Source organism: Protopterus annectens, chromosome 2.part2 (assembly GCF_019279795.1).
Source record: "Protopterus annectens isolate FY-2018-M chromosome 2.part2, PAN1.0, whole genome shotgun sequence".
In the NCBI taxonomy this organism is placed as follows: Eukaryota; Metazoa; Chordata; order Ceratodontiformes; family Protopteridae; genus Protopterus; species Protopterus annectens.
This window is the reverse complement of record NC_056730.1, coordinates 1,105,633,402-1,105,652,751: the sequence shown is the minus strand read 5'-3', so window position 1 is coordinate 1,105,652,751 and position 19,350 is coordinate 1,105,633,402. Positions and strand designations below refer to the sequence as shown.

At 42.6% G+C, this 19,350-nt stretch overlaps 1 protein-coding gene across 3 annotated transcripts in view; it reads left to right on the top strand.

The window, feature by feature from the left end:
* Positions 1-19,350, top strand: part of KANK1 (KN motif and ankyrin repeat domains 1) — a 1,631,365-nt gene that overhangs the window by 499,837 nt on the left and 1,112,178 nt on the right. The gene's annotated exons all lie outside the window — the stretch shown is intronic.

Here is a 19,350-nt window from a genome sequence, read left to right as displayed (position 1 = left end):
CTTCCACCTCCTGGGTGTCTCCGCCCTTTGACCCCCTCATGGAAGTGGTGGTGCGGAAGGCGTGGATGGCCCCTGATATGATGGAACCTACCCCACGGAGGCCTTCCAAATTCATAACAGCCCCTTCGAACAAACAGTTTTTAGCCAAGGGTGCCCTGGTTGACGCCATGGTGGTGGCTGCAGCCACTAAGAAGGAACTGGCTGATCCTTCAGTACCTGTCCATCCTCCTAACAAGGAGTCTAGGACTATGGATAGGTACGGCAAGCGGATGTTTTTTTCAGCGACCTTTGTCATGTGGTCGCTGAATTATCTGTGCCACTTCACCCACCTTCAAAGAGACATGCTCAAAGAAGTGGGTGAAGTCTTACAGGATCCAACAGCTGTGGGGTCTCAGGACAAAACAAACTCCCAGCTGACAACCCTGAATTCCATTGTCAACTCCTCCCATGCAGCTTATTTCCTATGCGGCCGATGGGGCAAGTAGGGCTGCAGGCACAGGTGTTGCCTTAAGGCGTCACACCTGGATGTGGCTTTGTAACTTTGCAGACCCCTTTAAGGCGTCTTTCACTAACTCCCCCTTTGACGGTTCAGCTTTGTTTGGACCTCAGGTGAAGGATACTTTGACCCGATGCGAGCAAGAAGGCAAGACTCTCTCTGCCATGGGAGTCCATTTTTCCACCCCGTCCAGACCATACCCTAAGGGTCAGAAGGGTGGGAAGGTGTGGTTCCGTAAACCACAAGAGGTTGCGCCTGACGCAAGAGGTCAGTTCCCCTCTAGAGGCGGGGGGGGGGACAATAACAGACGCCGTCCTAGGGGCAGAGGAGGTCCGCAAAATCAGGGTAGCAGAGAGTCTCTTTCTGACAAACCCTTCCAGCATCCCTGAGAAGCTGCCCGACTGTCCGCCTTCGGAGGCAGTCAGGGGAAGGTTATCACTGTACCCGGAAGCCTGGCTTTCACTCACCCAAGACAAATAGGTACAGTGGATCATATCCGAGGGTTACAAAATTCCTTTTATCCACACCCCAACTCGGCCAAAAGGACCCCTCCCAGACGTTCCACCCAGTCTAAGGGAACAAGCAGTACTGGAAATATCAAAACTGCTAACAAAAAGAGCCATCCAGCCAGTCCCAGCAGACCAACAAGGATCTACTCCAAGTTCTTTTTGGTACCAAAAAAGACAGGGGACTGGAGACCGATATTGGATCTCAGCAGACTAAACAAGTCTGTAAGAAGAATGAAGTTCCGGATGGTCACTCTACAGTCCATTCTACCCTTTCTGGGTCAGGACGATTGGATGTGCTCAGTAGACCTTCAGGATGTGTACTACCACATCAAGATGCACAGGCGCTCCAGGAGGTTTCTCCGCTTCTGACTGGGAGACAATCGCTATCAGTTCAGAGCCCTGCCCTTTGGTCTCACTACAGCCCCCCCGAGTGTTCACCAAATGCATGGCAGCGGTTACGGCTCATCTGAGGCATCAAGGATTCCAAGTGTTTCCATACCTAGACGACTGGCTCCTCACTGCCACCACCAGGCGTCAACTTCTCCTCTCCAGAGATTACACCATTCAAACTTGCAAAGGGCTAGGTATCTCCATAAATTTTGAAAAGTCTGCCTTGTCGCCTTGTCAGTCTATTACCTTCATAGGCGCCACCTTGGACACAGTCCGGCTTTCCGCAAAACTAACCGAGCAAAGAGTTCTAGATATTCGCAGGCATGTTCACATCCTTCTTCAGAACAACAAAATCCAAGCCAGGTTTGTCCTGAAGGTATTAGGTCTCATGGCGGCAGCCATTACTCTACTTCCCCTAGCTCGCTTTCATATGAGGTTCCTTCAATGGATGCTTTTTTCCCAGTGGTCCTTTCAACAACTTCCAATGTCACACAACATTTTAATAACCCTGTCTTGCAAGAAACACCTTTCTTGATGGATGGTCTCCCCTCAAGTCCTTCAGGGCAGACCATTTGTTCCTTCTCCTCCGGTCGCCACGGTGACAACGGATGCCTCCCTGATCGGGTGGGGGGGGCATTTTTAGGGCAGGATGGTCCAGGGCACATGGCAACCTTTCGAGTGCCACCTGCACACAAATGTCTTGGAGATGAGAGCAGTACTTTTAGCGTTGCAAGCCCTTCAGGACTCTCTTCCTATCGGGACTATTGCAGTTCAGACGGACAATATGTCCGTAGTGTGGTACATCAACAAGCAGGGCGGAACCAAGTCCTATCCCTTATGTCGAGAGGCTCTCAGACTTTGGCAGTGGGCGATCTCCTCTCAGCGGTTTCTGATAGCAACGCACATCCCCGGGAAGTCCAACATCATAGCGGACAGGTTGAGCAGAGCCATTCTCATGCCACACTAGTGGTCTCTCAAACAAGCAGTAGTAGAGAGAATTTTTCAGAGATGGGGTCGACCTTGCTGCGACCTTTTTGCAACATCTCAAAACAGCAAGTGCCACGACGACTTCACTCTCTTCCCTTTTCCCAGCCACCCCCCCAAAGATGCTCTAGTCCACGATTGGCCCCGGGGACTTCTGTATGCCTTTCCCCCCTTTCCATTAATCACCCAATTGATTCAGAAAGCTACCGCCGTGAGAGCCACCATGATCCTCATTGCTCCTTACTGGCCTCGTCAGATATGGTTTCCGTTCCTGCATCGTTACCTCTTGGGGCAGCCCTGGCATCTGGACCCAGTGCCAGATCTCTTGACCCATCAGTCGGGACTGCTGCACCAATCCCTCCAATCTCTCAACCTCACAGCTTGGTTGCTCCAATTCCAACCTTAGCCAGGCTTCCCCTTATTTCCCATTCTATGCGTGACATACTTATAGCTTCCCTAAAGTCATCCACCAGGAGGATTTATGCCAGCAAGTGGAAGCGTTTTTCCTTCTGGGCAGGAGCTAGAAATATAGATCCTTTTACTGCCCCTATCCAATCAGTCCTAGACTTCCTATCCGAATTGTTTCACTCAGGGTCTTCTTCCTCCACCATCAGAGTACAGTTAGCGGCTATTTCGAACTTTCATGCAGGCCTTTTGGACTCCAGTATCATGTCCCATAAGCTTTGTAAAACCTTTCTTAAAGGTATCTTTTTGCTTAAGCCCCCAATCAGGGACCCCCCCACCGCAGTGGGACTTAAATTTGGTTCTAACCTCCTTGATTCTTCCCCCCTTTGAACCCGCGGCTTCCTGCTCCTTGAAATTGCTATCTTGGAAAACTCTTTTTCTGGTCGCCATAACATCTGCGAGAAGAGTATCAGAACTTCAGGCCCTTTGCACTCGTCCACCTTATCTAGTTTTCCATAAAAACAGTGTGTCCCTCAGGACTAATCTGTCCTTTTTACCCAAGGTTTCTTCTGAGGCGAATCTAAACCAGACTATCGATCTTCCAGTATTCTTCCCCAACTACTCCAACAGAGCAGAACAAAAGCTGCATTTTCTGGACGTTCGTCAACTCCGTTACTATCTGGATAGAACCAAGCAAGCTAGGAAATCTGAGCAGCTCTTCCTATCTTATGCGGCAGGCAAGAAAGGCCTTCCAGTTTCCAAAGTAACCCTTTCTAGATGGCTGGCCTCTGTGATTACTTTCATCTATCAGCTCAGATGCCAAAAGCTACCGTCAAGGCCCAGGGCTCACTCAACTAGAGCATTAGCCACCTCAATAGCTTTTCAGGCTAGATTACCAATAGATTCCATTTGTGCGGCAGCCACTTGGGCCTCCCCTCATACCTTTATCTCTCATTGCAAATTAGACATGGCCTCCCGAAGCCGGGCTAATTTTGGTTCCACCGTTCTCAAGAGTCTGTTCCGATGAGCCACCCAGGGTGAAGGTGCTAGGGACGTGGTCCCATCCAGCAAAAATGAAGGCGAGATTGACAACTTAACATTGAGAAGTTATGTACCTACCATAACGTTCCATGTTAGTTGTCTTCTTCTCGCCTTCTTTCTTGCGTCCCATCCCCCTAGCCTGGACAGACCTAAGGATCCTTGGGGATCTTCTTCTTGCCTCAGTTTTGCCCCCTAGGCTATCCCTACTGGTAGCTATAGGTCTAGGTGACTTTCGAGTGAGGTTTCCTCTCCTCCTTTTGTTGGAGAGCAGAACTGCTATGGTTTCAGCTATCAAACGAGATCTGGGTAGTTAGCGCCTAGCATTGTGGGACAATAGGGTAGCCTCGAGCCGGTATAAATAGCCCTCGAGCTTTAGTATAGGCCCAGTCAGAGCCGAGGGTCGGCTCCGAACCCCATCCAGCAAGAAAGAAGGCGAGAAGAAGACAACTAACATGGAACGTTATGGTAGGTACATAACTTCTCATTTTCTAATTATCTCAAAACTCTAGACTTTCTCTTTGCTGTGTTTTTGAAAGTATCCTCAGTTTTTCTTTGTAATAGGAAGAATACAAAGTTATTTCAGTCAATTCTTTATATACAGAAAATGTGAATTACAGTAGAATACCTAGGTATGAATCTGTGCAAACTGTATTTTCTTAGTTTTAAGTACATATACACAAGACTTTTTACTCTCCAACAAAATAATTTGTCACAAAGTAACAACTCGAGTGACACATGCAGCCACAGACCTTGTTAAGTTTGGCTGTACTACAGGTAACCCCATCATACTTCTCTAAGAACGTTTCACTAAACTGTAAGATATGGAAGAAAGTAACACATTTTGAAACAAGATCTCTCTCGTTACCCTGTTCTACTTTAAACACTTTAAGCTTAATTCTCTCTCATTAAACAATCTTCCTATCTTTAATTACTGTATTATATTATATTGTATTATACTTGTAAAAATGACAACCTGTATATCTGGTAAATTATATTTTATGTGTAAAAGGTATCTGATGATGTCATTTTCATTAGTTCCTCAACTTGTGGGTCTGTGATCCGAGTCGGCCACTTTCCAAAGCTTAGGCTGTGAAGCTCGAGCTCCTCCCCTACCTGTAATGACTCATTCTTCCAGATTACTTCAGATCTTATTTGCTGCTCTACAAGAAGCAGCATGATCCAATCGCTCAAGCTCTGCTGAGAGTTTCTAGTGAAATTTTTCCAGATAAGTCGGTTTATTCTTCTCTCTTACTACTTTCTTCTTTATTTGTGCTTATATATTTAAAAAAAAAGTTCACTGGTCCGTTCTTATGGGACTTTCTCTTTCCCTTTCTCCTTTATCTGTGAGATGTCTGATAAACACTTAGGGTTTAAAAGGTGGACTTCCTGTGGGCACAAAATTCCTTTATCTGATGTCCACAGGGAGTGCGTGTATTGTAACAAACGTTGACCATGTATTTTTGGAAGATTTTGACTCACTGATGAAGGCTGGTGCCGAAACTAGTATGAGTTTTTTGAATCAGGACATTTTTTGTCCTTTTGTTGCCTCACAATAAATGGTGATACTATCCTGCTGGCTTTTGGTGTTTTCATACAAGGTTGGTTGGCCGTGCAGCACGTCGTCACGGTTGTTTGTTGTTTGCTTCAGTTGGTTTTCCTTGCTGTTGGCGTATGGTGTCACCGGGCTTCTGCATATTTCTGGTCTAACGTTATTTTGATATGAAGAATTCAGGTTTCTTTGGAAACCATTGTGCTTTTTTGTGAACAAACTAATTGGAATATTTTTGAGCTACTTGCACTTGTATGCGGTATGGTATCTATGTCGGTGCTGAGATGGAACGGCTCTAAAGGTACTGTTTAGTTCTGGGGGTCATTTACATTTGGTTTAAGAATGAAGATGAATCGATCAATCTAATTAATGCCCTAAGTTTAGGGTGTGGTGCTTAGTTGCATACAGAGTTGCGTGAGGGACTATTTGGCCTCTATTTGAGGGTCCGCCATTTTCCACCGTATCCTGTCTGTATATTTGTTTGATTGCTTGTCATCTATCTTCTAAATATATTAAAATCCGGATTAGTGGAAACGGAACAACAGTATAGATTTTCTATTTTTGGCTTTTTAGGCTCACGAGTTTGGTTCAAATATTTTTTGTCTTTTTATTTACCATGTTCGCTGGACTCCATTTTGGGACGTTTTATTTAACTTGACTTCTTTACCTTCCCAATATTGGGACCTGAAACAACAAAAGACATCACCAGGATTTATGGCTCATGAGACATTTCACCAAATTATGTGTTTGGGACTTCAAGTACATGTTTTGTCTTTTTCCAACAACTTTATAATAACTATGTATATGTATTTAATATTCTAACTGATATTCCATTTAGTGATGATTGTTATTTACTATGTTTGTGAATAATAGTTTAGGGAAACAGTTTTTCTTAACGGAGTTGTATTTGGTTCCAGCTGATGGTGAGGGTTACATCGCACCACAACAAAATTAAGGACTAATGTCCGACACTATTCTTGGTTAAACTGGCCATATATATAATTTTGGGACGTTTTATTTAATTGACTTCCTTATTCTCCTAATTTGGGACTAGAAATAACAGAAGACATCATAGGGACATATGGCTTATGAGACATTTTATTTAATTATGTGTTTGGGACTCTGAATACATGTGTTGTTTTTTTAACAACCTCATAGTGATTATGTACAGGTATTGAATGTTCTAAACCATATTCTATTTAGCGATGTTTGCTATTTACCACGATTGTGAATCATTGTTTAGGGAAACTGTTTTTAAATACAGTGGTATTTGTTTCCAGCTGATTTTGAGGGTCATATTGCCCTACAACTAGATTAGGGTACGGATCAAAGCCCATTTTTCTTAGCTAAACTGGCCATTTATATCATTGGCGATTTATAAGTCATAAAGTTTGTTGGGATTTGGAGTCTTAACAACATTTGGAAAACAAACTACTTGATGGTTCTAGAATAACACTATTATTTTTGTATTAAGTCAATCCTGGTTGAACAATCTTCCACAAATTGTGACTGTGGCCCTATGTTCTTTTGAATTTTTCTACTTAATATTATAGTGCATTTATTAGAAGTTTCACACTATGGTGGTTTTGCCTATATATAGATAGGAGTCTTACATCAGGTATATTTGGTTTTGAAGAACATACATAGTGCTAGGATATTAGATTCTATATATAATCTAGAACAAAATAGGTTTTATTTAGTGGTTACACCATGTCATGGGTATCCAAAAGTCAGCTAATATTTTGAACTAACTTTTGACTAAAACACATTCTATTTTTATATGTATTGTGGTCAAACAAGTTTTTTGTATATACAGCACAACTTTTTGGTAAATAATGGTTAAGCCCTAATGATAACCTGTCTAGCATATTGTTTATAGGCTATATTTGTATTACAGATGATTTAATGTTTGAACTATACATGGTTGACAGGCTTAAAATGTTTATATGACTTGTCAAGTGGTCAACAATATACACAATATATATATATTGCATTTTATTAATGCTCATAGGACAACATTTGATCTAGGTTTTTACCAAGGTTTCTAACAAATCTAGCAATTGTCATACCTCATTGGTGTCATTCTATGACATGTAATGGTTGTATAATAGCAGTTGTCTATTATTGGCTGATTCCTCAGATATATATTTTCAGTGTCTTACTGATTTGAAATTGATCTGAGTGGCAGTTGGACATCTTAGTTTTGCTGATACTGTCGACTGGGTCATTCTGGTCCTGCCCCTATCTATCATTTTTATGGTTCTTGCCATCCCTTGTAATATCATATATTTTTTGTTTGTTCCTTGGATATTTGTAATTTGACATGGATTTAGACAAGATCTTGGAGGGGTTGTGTGCTGATAGGGAGGACTTGGCCATTTTTGGTGTTAACCAAGCCCCAAGCAGCAACCCCACTCAGCCTGTTACAAATCCCACAGATAATTGTGAGTTCTGTTTTCGGGATTTGGAAAAAGGTCTGAAAGGACTGAGAGCCAATATTTGGCATCTTCGTCTATTTAAAGCCTATTTACATCAAAACATTGCACCTAGGGGACTACGGATAAAATTGCACCCATTTGTAAGCAGATCTGAAGAGAGGCTTAATGAAGAATGGGATCACGGCATAAAGAAGGATCCATGGTATTTGTGAAGATTCTGGCTTCTTATTATGAAAGAACAATAAATATATGTCTTTCTGAAGTCAAAAATCTAGCAAATATATGCAAAAAATATGAATCAAGTCCCAAATATTTTGAATATGTAGACAAGTTATCCAAGGAACTAACATCATATGACAAAATTATCAAGGAAAGAAAAATAAAAAAGTTTAAAAGGGATAGCAATGACTATGAAAGGGGACATCCGTTTCAAGTGCAACGATCTGTGAGGTTTCAAGACAATGTTCCCACTATGGGCAGAGGCAGGTCCAGAAAAAGGCCCAGATCTATATTAAAAATAGAGATCACTTTCAGACCAGTACCTCAGGGAGGAGTCATCCATACCGACGGTGAATATGCCAATACTGACAATTCTCCACTTAAAAAGAAAACCAATACACATTACCCTTTAGATATGGTAGGAAATCCAGAGGGGGGAGGAAACATAGAAACAAACACATCTATAGATTCAATGACAGGACTGATTCAAGCACTACTCAAGTAGACACACAAGTTTATGAAAATGTGTTGAATTTATCGGATTATGTTTTAACATCAGAACAAAAACAAGTTCTTAATAAAGGGTTAAATTTTGTTCCCAGTTTCTTTTGTGATGAATACCAAACCTCATTAGATGTTATTGATTTAGACTAAATCTCAAACTGTTTTCAGAACAGGATAGTTCTAATGTTCAAAGATCTACTGATTTCACCTTCCACAAATCAACATTCCAGCCACCTATGAATAAGAATGTAGCGATATTTCAACAAAGCGGTGCTAAAAGATTTTTTTTTTTTTCTTTTGAGGTTGCTACTGGTAGGGACAACATCAGTTCTAATGAAAGAGTGGCTTTGTCTGAACTTAGAAATAATCGTAATATAGCAATAGTTCAAGCTGACAAAGGGGGTGCAGTGGTAATCTTAAACATGGACTTCTACATAAATGAGGGTTTACGACAACTATCTGACAAACATTGCTATATGAAAATGGACATTGATCCAACTATGACTTTCAAAAAAGAAATTGATGTCTTTTTACAATCTGCATTTGAGGAAGGTATACTCACTAATAAAATGGTTCAACATCTACAGGTTAAGGAACCGGCTAGACAAATTTTGTATCTTTTGCCCAAAATACACAAATCCCTTACACATCCACCAGGTAGGCCTATAGTTTCTGGTCATGGTTCTCTCACAGAACCCCTGTCTGCTTTTCTAACCCAATATTTAAAACCACTATTGACCTTGGTGAGAGCAAGAATTCAAGATACCACACAATTTTTGCAAATAATTGAGGATTGTCAACTAGAACCCCATTGGATAATGTGCACTCTGGATGTTAAATCCCTCTACACTAGTATTCCACATTGGGCAGGGCTTCAGGCTGTTGAATATTGGCTTGTCAAGTCAGAATTATACTCTCCGGGTTTCAACACTCTACTCATTTGTCTTACGAACATGTTTTAAGCAAAAATGTGTTCTACTTCCAGGTGATTTGCTATTGGCAACTTCAAAGCCATGCCATGGGGCTTTTTGCCCCCATCTATGCAGATCTTTTTATGGCCTACCTTGAGGAATGTCTGATCTATAACCCTTTACACAATGTATATCTTGTTGAAATAGACATATGGAGAAGATATTTAGATGATTGTTGGATGGTGTGGCGTGCAGATGCAAACTACTTACAAGAATTTTTGGAACATCTGAATAACAACATTTGGGGTATTGAATTTTCTATTACATTCCATAGGGATGAAATAACCTTTTGGATGTTACAGTATATCGTAATACAGACAACACACTTAATACAAGAATTTTTCAAAAATATCCCCAGTTTAACACTTTGCTACATGCACATAGCATGCATCCACACCATCCGGAATATTCCTAAATCTCAATATCTTAGAATTGAGAATTAATTCATGTTTACATGACTACTCTACAGCCAAAACTGATTTATTCAACAGATTTTTGGACCGGGGCTATAGCATTTCTGATATAGAATTAGCTAAAACATATTCTGACAACCAAGATAGAAAGTCATTGTTGGAATATAGGGACAAAAATCAAAATGCCAACAACTCTAAAATGAGACTAATTACGACACTGGGCAAAAACCATCAGACTGTTAGGCAAGCTGTGAACCAAAATTGGAATATTTTACTAGCAAATGATTTTTTGAGGGGAATATTAGATAAACAATGTTCATTTTCATTCAGACGTGGTAAAACATTAGGCACCCTATTTTCACATTACAAACATAGAGAAAGTGGGGCAGCCAAATATAAACAACTCACCATATTGGGGGACAATTGTTGGGAACATTCAAGTGTGGACATTGTGTTTCCTGTGCTCATGTTAACCAGTTGAAACAATTTACAAGCTCTAATACTAGCAAAGTGTATGACATCAAAGTGTTTGGTAATTGTTCCACTAGCTGGGTCATCTATTTGGCTACATGCCAATGTAAATCCTTCTATGTTGGCAAGACTTCACGTTCATTACGCATCAGAATTGGGGAACATCGTAGTGATATACGGAATCATAAGACATCTAATGCTCTATATTTACATACAGTCAAACATCCCACTGCTCAGTTTATGTTTACAATCATTGATAAAATTACAGGGAATAGACAAAACCAGATAGGTTGGCAAGGTATTTTGAGCCATAAGGAGAGATATTGGATAACACATTTAGGAGCCCTCTTTCCCCCAGGTCTTAATGACCATTTATAAATTATGTTATTTTTATTTTTAGTTTTATTTATTTATATTTTTTTGTTTGTAATTCAACATCATAATATATGTTAACAACATGTTACTTTTTGTTTCATGTCAATTTGGTTTGTCACTAGAACCATATTTTGCATACATTGTATGGGGATATATATGATTTTTCCCATTTCACAGTGCAATGTTGCTTTAAATTTGAATTGAGTGCTTTATGCAAATGTCTATACTGCCATTGGTTTGTTCACAGATTTAAACAAACGTTGACCATGTATTTTTGGAAGATTTTGACTCACTGATGAAGGCTGGTGCCGAAACTAGTATGAGTTTTTTGAATCAGGACATTTTTTGTCCTTTTGTTGCCTCACAATAAATGGTGATACTATCCTGCTGGCTTTTGGTGTTTTCATACAAGGTTGGTTGGCCGTGCAGCCGTACGTGCGAGGGTTTGGTGTTTGCTTCAGTGCGTGTATTGTCTCAGCCCATCTCATTTGGAAACCTCCTGTTCCATCTGTGAGGGGTTTCTCCCTCATGCATTGGCCAAACGCAGCAACAAACTAATTTTAAAGGGCCTGATTCCATCCTGTGTCCCAGCAGTGGGTTCTTCTACTTCAGGGGTTCAGCCCCCCACCAAAAAGCATAAGGAACACAGGAAATGTCCCCCGGACAAGTCTGCCTCAATATCCAGTGAGCCTCCCAAAAAGTCTTCTCGAGCATCAGGTTTGACATCCTCTGATCCGAGTAAGCCCCCCAGTTCATCTCCTCGCCCAGAGCTCCTGCCCCTTCCTCTGGACCTACTCCGACTGCCTCGGGATCTCCCTTGTGGGACAGATACCCTAAAATATCGAGACCACCTTCCACATCTTCCATCAGGTCTTTCCATAGCTTTTCTGGATCTGAGACTTGAAGGCTTATGAGGCAATTCCTTCAGACACAGATCCAGGAGAGGATTTTACCAGCTCCATCCCCATCTGGATCAGTGAGATGACTTTCTCCTTTTAGGCCTTATGCTTCTTCTCTGATCCGTCTTCCTGCTACAGAGTCCTCAGGTCCAAAGGCCCCTAAAGTCGAGGTGTCTGAGCCAGTAGTGATCATCTCCCTGACTTCGACAGCTTCCCTGACTCACTCGCCCCCGACCACATCCGGAGTAGAGTGGCTGTCGGAGCCATAGCCTTAACGTCAGTTGTGGAGATTGACTTCAACTTCGAAGTTTTTGGAGCCTTCGTTCCCCCTCAGAGCCTTGGCATTCCACAGCTCATCACCAATTCCCCCTTTGAAGTGGTCTGCCACCTCCAGGACAGCCGGCTTAGCAAAATCTCCAAGCCATTCCACCCTTGGAACCCCAGGTCTCTTCTGATATTTACTTGGAGCATCCCTCTGAGGAGGTATCCTGGAAGAGAAGGTGCAAGAGGCAGGCACCTGGATTCTTCCTAAGAATCTGTCACAGAAGACACTGATTTCAAGGAAGGGGAGGGGTCTCCGAGATCTCCACCTGAGGATGTCTCCTTTGGAGACATCTTAGAAATCCTGCACCAAAAAAGGTGATTGGTCTACCCAAAAACCTACCTTGAAGGAAACTGTGTTCTTGGAAGCTTTCAGGTCCAGCCCATCTACTTCTTGGGTGTCTTCCCTGATAATGCACTTGTCGATTTGGTATCAATTAGGGCATAGAAGGAGCTGGACACTGTAGACCCTATACGCAAACATACAGATAGGATTCTTAGTGCTCCAATAGACCGACCACATTGAACCAAAAGAATCTCAGTAGATGACATGGTTGTTGTGGCAGCCACCAAAAAAGGAGCTCGCTCAGGAAAGCTCCACTGTCCATCCCCCTAACAGGGAGTCAAGGACCATGGATAGATTTGGCAAGTGAGTTTACGCATCAGCCACTTTCACCCTATGAGAACTAAACTACCTTTCTCATTTTACTAGGTTGCAGACAGGTTTAATCAAAGAACACTGTAGCTCTGCCCTAGAGTCCATGTCTGATGAGGAACGGAAGGTCTTATTCTCCAGAATGCCCACTCTACATTCAATTTCCAATGCGTCCATGAGGTTAATTTCCCATGCTGCAGAGGGCACCTCTAGGGCTGCCAGTTTCAGGCATTGCCATTAGGCGTTGTGCCTAGATGCAGCTGTGTGACTTTGCGGAACCTTTCAAGGTGTCATTCATCATTGCACCCTTTGATGGGTCATCATTGCTTGGGCCCACTGTCAGAGAGACGGTCTCCTGTAGCGAGAAAGATGAAAAGACCATGTCTGTCATCGGAATCTGTTTTTCTACCCCACAAAGATCCTTCAACAGGAGTCAGCATTATGGTAAAAAGTTGTGGTTCGAGAAGTCTCAAGGTCCTTTTCAGGAATCCCAGGGAGGTTTTTCCCCCAGAGGCAGAGAGGAGACAATAATAATGGTAGATGCTGTCACGCAGCAGAGAGGGTCCGCAAAATCAAGTGTCTTGAGATTCGTTCTCTGACAGACCCTTTCAATGCTCCTGAGGGGTTGCCCAGCTGTCCTCATCTGAATGCAGTCAGGGGGTTCTTATCCTTGCACCAAAAAGCTTGGATAGCCATCACAAATGACCTGTGGGTGCAAAGGATAATATCCAGAAGCTTTTCCATTCCCTTTTTAAAACAGGCCAAACTAAACAGATCCCTCCCCGATGTTCCACTCAGTCAAGGGGAATCAGCAGCTTTGGAGATTGCAGAGCTAAAAGAGTCATCCAGAAGGTCCTCCCAGATCAGATCGGATCAGGGATTTACTCAAGATTCTGTTTAGTACCAAAAAAGATGGGAAATCTGATGCCAATAGTGTTCCTGTAATCCCTGAAAAAGTCAGTGCAAAAACTCTTATTGCAAATGGATGACTGGATGTGCTTGATAGACCTGAAGGATGTATACTATCCTATCAAAATGAACAGGTGCTCCAGAAGCTATCTCCGCTCCAGGCTGGGAGCCAATCACTTCCATTTCAGAGTCCTCCCTTTTGGTGTCACCACAGCCTCCAATGTGTTCACCAAATTCATGGTAGTAGTTGCAGCTCACTTGAGACTGCCAGGATTCCAGGTGTTTCCTTACCTGGAGAATTGGCTCCTCACCACTCCAACCAGGCATCTACTAACTGAAGCCAGGGATTATTTGTTACACCTAGCCCCTACCTTAGGCATAACTATCAACACAAAGAAATTGCAATTTGACCCTGTCCAAGTAATAGACTTCATAGGCGCACATCTGGGCACATCCAAAACCCTGGCATTTATCCCTCCAGACAGAATTTCCACTCTAAGGCTACATATCAGACAGATTCTGTTAATACCAAATCCGCCAGTGAAATTAGTTCTAAGAGTATTGGGGTCTGTGGCTGCCACAATTAACCTGTTTCGTGTAGCATGACTGCACATGAGAATTCTGCTATGAACATTGGCAATCCAATGGTCCTTGCACCAACATCCCCTAATCTATCTGATCAAACTTTCAGGAGTGTACAAAGACTCTCTTCTGTGGTGGCTACATTCTTCAGATATAGAACAAGATTCCCCCCAATGCCATGTTGACCATGGACGCCTCCCAGATAGGGTGGGGGGTCATTTCCTGGGGTGGACAGTCCCGGACCCATGGATAACACAAGAGACCAATCTGCATATCAGTGTCCTAGAGATAACAGCAGTCTTCTAGCATTGCAAGACCTGCACAGCTTTCTTCCTCTAGGGACTATTGCGATACAAACGGGCAATATGTCAGTTGTTTTGATACATCAACAAGCAAGAAGGAACCAGGTCTTACCTGCTGTGTCAACAAGCAATGAGAGCGTGGCAGTGGGCAGTCTCTACCAACTGCTTTCTGAGTGCAAAACACATTCTGGATGAGTGTAACATTGTCGCTGATGGTCTGAGTAGAGTTTTGCTGATGCCTTGTGAGCGGTCTCTAAAAACAATCAGTGGCAAACATGATCTTTCACAAATGGGGTTAACCCTGCTGCGAACTCTTTGCATCCCCTTACAACAACAAATGCAGCAGGTATTTTTCTGATTCTTCCTCTGGGACAGTCGCCAAGAGGTGCTCTAGTTCACGCTTGACCCCCCGGTCTACTTTACGCATTCCCACCTCTACCTCTAATTCCCAGGTTTCTTCAGAAAGCACACAGGTTGAAGAACAGGGTAGGCCTCATTGCTCCTTTCTGGTCTTGGCAAGTCTGGTTTACCTTCCTGTGGTCTCCTCTCATCTTCCCTTCACAGACATTTGAACCGATTTCAGATCTACTGGCCCTCACCCATCAGGGCAGACTCACCTGGATCTCCCAGACCTAAAACTATCCGCATGTTTTCTCCATTTACGATGATAGCTAGACATTACAGGCTTTCTTCCATCATCCAAAAGATATTGATTTCATCCCACAAACCATCCACTAGAAAAGTTTATAAGAGCAAATGGAAAAGATTCTTCATGTAGGTTCAACAGAAGCAGCTTGGATCCCTTTACTACTCCTATTCCTGCAGTTTTAGACTTCCTTGCTGATATCTTCCAAAATGGGGCAAGTTGCTCCTCTATAAAAGTGCACCTGGTGACCTTTTCAACTTATCATATTAGAGAAAAATTTTCATTGCTGGCTTCTTCAACACTGTTCAAAGCCTTTCTTAAAGTTATCTTTTTGCTTCGCCCTCCTGTTAAGGATCCCACCCCTCCTTGGGATCTGATTCTTCAGGCACTAGTGCATTCACCTTTTGAACCTTCGGCCAAAGGTGATTTGAAATTCCTTTCTTGGAAAACTGCTTTCTTGGTGGCCATCACTTCTGCTAGAAGGGTTTCTGAATTACAAGCCCTTTCTTCCAAACCTCCTTATTTGATTTTCCATAAAGGCAGAGTCACTTTACATACCAGCCCTTCCTTTTTACCCATGGTTGCTACACAGAACAATATTAACCAGTCTGTGTTGTCCATTTTCATTCTTCCTTAACCTTCCCACCCTCCTCCTCCCTGCCCGTAGCCATGAAAGACCTGGCGGATATGCTTATTGGAACCAAAGTTACTGTTTGAGCTCCTGAACCTTGCTTTTTTCTTTTTCTTTAGTTACTTAATTTTATGTATACTTCCATATATAGTCTGCAGTATGTTAGAAGTAAACGTGATCTGAGATAATCTGGGAGAATGAGGCATTATGGGTAGGGGAGGAGCTCGAGCTTTGGAACCTAAGCTTTGAAAGTGGTCAAGTCGGATAAGAGGATTGGATCCGAGACCCACAGGTTGAGGAAAAATGAAAATGCACAACACATATAGAACATTATGGTGAGTACATAACTTCTTTTTATATTTGCTGTATTCTACTGTTTTGCTTTCATGTAATATGTTGGAGCTTTTTTCCCCAGGCCTCTACTGAAAACAGGATATTGCCCAGTTGGACTTTCCCAGTAAACAAATGTCAATGAATAAAAGTAAATAAATATTCAAGAAAACTGATAATTTAAGGAAAACTTCAAGGTAAAAATATGAACGATAAAAGACAAATATGGTAGAGAAGCAGATAAGAGCAGTAGTGGATTGTGTACCCTGGGCACTGGGCTGTTTTTAAGCCATGCCTACCAACTTGTTTTTGCCCCAGTGCATAAATGACAAGACAATGATGACAAGAACCCAATACATTTTAAACTAGAAATGTAATTAGCAAGTCAACTGAATATGCCCTTTCTACACTAACCCAAGTTAGAATGATGTGGGTAAACCATGTTTATCTCATCTGGTCTGCTCCTAATCATTGTAGCTGACTAATGTCAAACATTCATCGTATAGATATTACAATTTTTGATTCCCCCTTCTGTAATTTTTCCATGCTGTCTTTACTTTAACACTTTTGCATTGTCAACACGATCATCTTTCTGTCATTTTCCTTTTCTGTCACTCATGTCTTATCTGGATCTTCTCTTTCCTCTGTTACCTTTCTCAGTTCAAATCTGTACTTTCATTGCTTTTTTACTGTGCACATTGTATTTACCACAACTAATCTGTTTCTACGAATGTTATTTTTTTTTCAATGAGTCTGTTATTGACTGTTAACTCTGCTTGACAGTCAAATATTTTATTTCATTTCTAAATGTAGTGCATTACACATTTTATATATATTTTTATTTTCAGAGCATGAGTATTGTTATATCAGCTCCTGAAGTACAGCTTATCTCCCCTGGACTCCTCTGAAAAGGGGACAGGCAACCCATCTTTGTTATGTCCATGTACAGCTTTCACTAGCAGCAAGCAGGTTATTAAGTCCAAATACACCAGATAATCTTTCTCCTTTCTCATTTCTCTGTAAAGTAAACACCCCGTTATAGGTCTATCAGACATATTCACATTAAGGCATGCACAGGCCTGTCTTAGGAGTCTCCAAAGTAATACCATTAACAAATAGAAAACATTTCTAAAGTATTTAATGTGCCTGTTAGAAGTTCCTCTGTCCCAGACTTGCTCACCCTTGTGAGCCAACTGCAAGTAGTCCTGGATAAGGAAACAGCATGCGACTAATTAGTTATCTGGTGAAATATGCCACTTCCTGCAATCTAGCTGATGACAACTGGACCCTGTTTCTTAGACCCGAGTGCCTGTCCTAGTTTTTAATCTTAAAACCATTTAATTTCCAACAGATGTCCTTCATGGATGCATCTGCAGTCATAACAACTGGGTTGTCCTGTCGTCAGGCAGCCCTTCAGTCGGCCGGATTCCAAAGTCCGGGTCCGGCTTCGGCTGATGTCGCACTTCACCCGACGTCATCTCTGTTGGTCTTCGGGTATAAAGGCATCAGCCGACGCCATTTTCCTCAGTCTTTCTTGCCGCGTGGCGCCCGAAGCAGAAGCTGTTCGCAAGTGCCGGTCGGTCGGATCCAGAGATTACTTCTACCGAATACTACTTCGAAGACTTCTAAAGCTAAGTACCCGTTGGGGACTCTTTCTTGCCTCAGCCGATGTCAGAAAAAGTTAATAATTGTTTAACCTGTGGGAAACAAATACCTCATAAAGATTTCCACTCTTATTGTCTGCCTTGTTTAGGCCCAGCCCACGACGTAGCAGCCTGTTCGGCCTGTGCTTCTTTCAACCGACGAACGCTTAGGCATCGGTCGGAGTTTGCTGAACAGTTTTTCGGTTCTGATTTTGCGTACATTATGCCGTCGGATCCTCCGACTACCCAATCTGCCAAAAAACGCAAAGATAAAGACCGACACTCGCGGTCCGCGGTTTCGGCTGAAACCATGGTTAAGCAAACCGAGTGTCTCGGTTTCGGCTGAAACCGAGAAAACTGATCAAAGTACAGCTGAATCTATCTCTACAACTGAGGCCCCTGCTACCATTCTTGAATCGGCCTCAGAAATTATACCCACTACGGTGGTTGCCACTGACTTATCAGACACCATTCCCTTGGATGTCTCTACCCCAGCACGTGGTGCTGCTAGGCCTCCAGCAGCCATGTCCATTAAGGCCTTCGCCAGGGCTAAAGCAGCCAAGACTACTAAAACAGTGCCTGTTAAACCCCCTTCAACCAGGCCCTCCTCTAGTTCTCAAATGCTTACTCTGGCAGAAGATTTAATTTCATTAATTAGAGGATCTCAATCTCACCCAGACAGGGCCTCTCAGCCCCAGAGAAGAGACCTAGGGCAGAGCCCCTGAGCCAGTGTCATCTGATGATTCAGCCGATGAATCAGACATAACTGACCAGCCAGAGGCTCCTTTCTCTAATTTTGAAGACTCTGATGCTGAAGAATCCATTCCAGCTGCTTCCCCACCAGAATAATTTTCCTTTGGGGAAACCTTACATGCCATGCGAGAGCAGTTCCAATGGCAGCAACAGGATTTTCAGACTCCAGAAAAGACTTAGGACTTTTCTGCACCTTCCACAACACAGGCCCTTAGCTATACCTCCTGTTCTCTCTGTGGTGGATGATGCTTTCAATGATGTCTGCTCCGCTCCAGATTCTTTACCTCCAGCCCCTGCCAAACCAGACAGATTTTACAGGGTGCCAGACACTCATCACCACCTTTACAAGGCCCCTCTTGCAGACCCGAAACTATATCCCAGGGTCCCAAGGCAGTAGCCGACCATAGCTAAAAACCCTATTCCTTCTGAAAGGGAAGCAAGGTCATTAGACAGATGGGGCAAACGGTCTACACTTCAGCTACTCTCTCAGCTAGAGCTTTAAACTGTCAGTTTCACATGATACAATACCAAGAGTTTATGCTTGATCAGTTAACTAAAAAGCTAACCACTGATGAATCTCTTGATAAGAAATATGTATTAGAAATGGTAAATAACATACAACAGGTTAGTAACCATTCCTTAAAATGTGGCTATGATGCACTGGAGGCTTCATTTAGATCAGCCATGACTGGCACAGTGATAAGAAGGCATGCATGGCTAAAGGAGCAAGCTTTACCGGATCATGTTAAAGCAAAGTTACTAGATGCTCCTATGGATAAGACAAGTTTGTTTGGTACACCTGCCCAGCAGGTTATGAAGAAAATGGAAGAAAAGGCAAAATCCGTTCAAACGGTTAAAGATTTCTTGCAGGTTCAACCCCAAGGTTTAGCAGGAACTGGCCTGCCAAAATTGGT